Below are 1,093 nucleotides of genomic sequence, written 5' to 3' on the forward strand. Positions count from 1 at the left end.
GGATAGCGGCTAGCTTTCAGCAGGTCTCTGCTGAGATAGATGCCGCGGCCAAGCATCCCACCTGCAGACTGACGAAAGCCTCTGTTCAGGATTGACTGAGCATTCGACCTGGTGGTACCGTGGTACATGACATATGTTTCACCATCATGTGGTTGTGAGTGGCCCAGATAAGAAACCCCCACAGGCAGAGCAAAGTCATCCTCAGCCCACTGGAAATGGCTCATGGTGGTTTAAGTATCACTGTAGGAGAGAGGTTTAGTGGAAAGACTTGAGCAAGACTTGCTGCAACTAAACATCAATGCAAATAACAACACTGACTTTAAACCAAGAAATTAAGAAATGATTCAGCAACAGAATATTTAAGGGAGGTTATGGATCTGGAAGTGTTTATCCTAATGTAGCACAAAGACTGAGCAGATGAGCGAAACTGTTAGCCTTGCTCTAAAAGTGTTAGCCTAGCTCTATAAAAATGAAACAAGACTAAGAACAGGCATGAAGACACTGCTGTCAGTGACTGTCAGTGACTCAGCAGATGTTCACACAAAAAAAAACAGGAAAAACAGGCTGCGCTGGTGGGCGGGGTTTTGCTTCAGGTACATGTTGAGACATGAGTCCAACAAGTAATAAATCCATGAGTTTGAAGGTTTTTCAGGTGCAAAAGTACAGTAGAGAGGTTTATGTTTTTTTGTTTCAATGATGGCTGGGTAAACACTAAAAATAAAATATTCACATGACAATGTATTTAGGATATTCATCACCTATCCAAATCCTGAATATGAAACCATGCTCATCAAAGTTACATTGTATACTACATGCAATTCTTCCCCACTGTTCAGTCACTCAGTCCTGTATGACCTTGGTTGCCTATGGCAACTGCCACTGGGAAACACAGCAGCTGTGTCTTCCCAGCCAATTCTTGAGATAAGCGACTTGTGGAAACTAGAATCGTCAGAAAGCCAAATTCCTTCACAGTCTTTGTGAACATGTTAGCATTTAGCTTAAAGCACTACTTGTCGTGTCTGAGGGAAGACTGAATCCAAATGCAGCCAACACAAGGGAGTAGGTGAAAAATGTTAATTTACTAACAAAAAAA

The sequence above is a fragment of the Seriola lalandi genome, unplaced genomic scaffold (assembly GCF_002814215.2).
Source record: "Seriola lalandi dorsalis isolate HSWRI2012SDOR001 ecotype SW California unplaced genomic scaffold, Sedor1 jcf7180002054784, whole genome shotgun sequence".
NCBI lineage: Eukaryota > Metazoa > Chordata > Actinopteri > Carangiformes > Carangidae > Seriola > Seriola lalandi.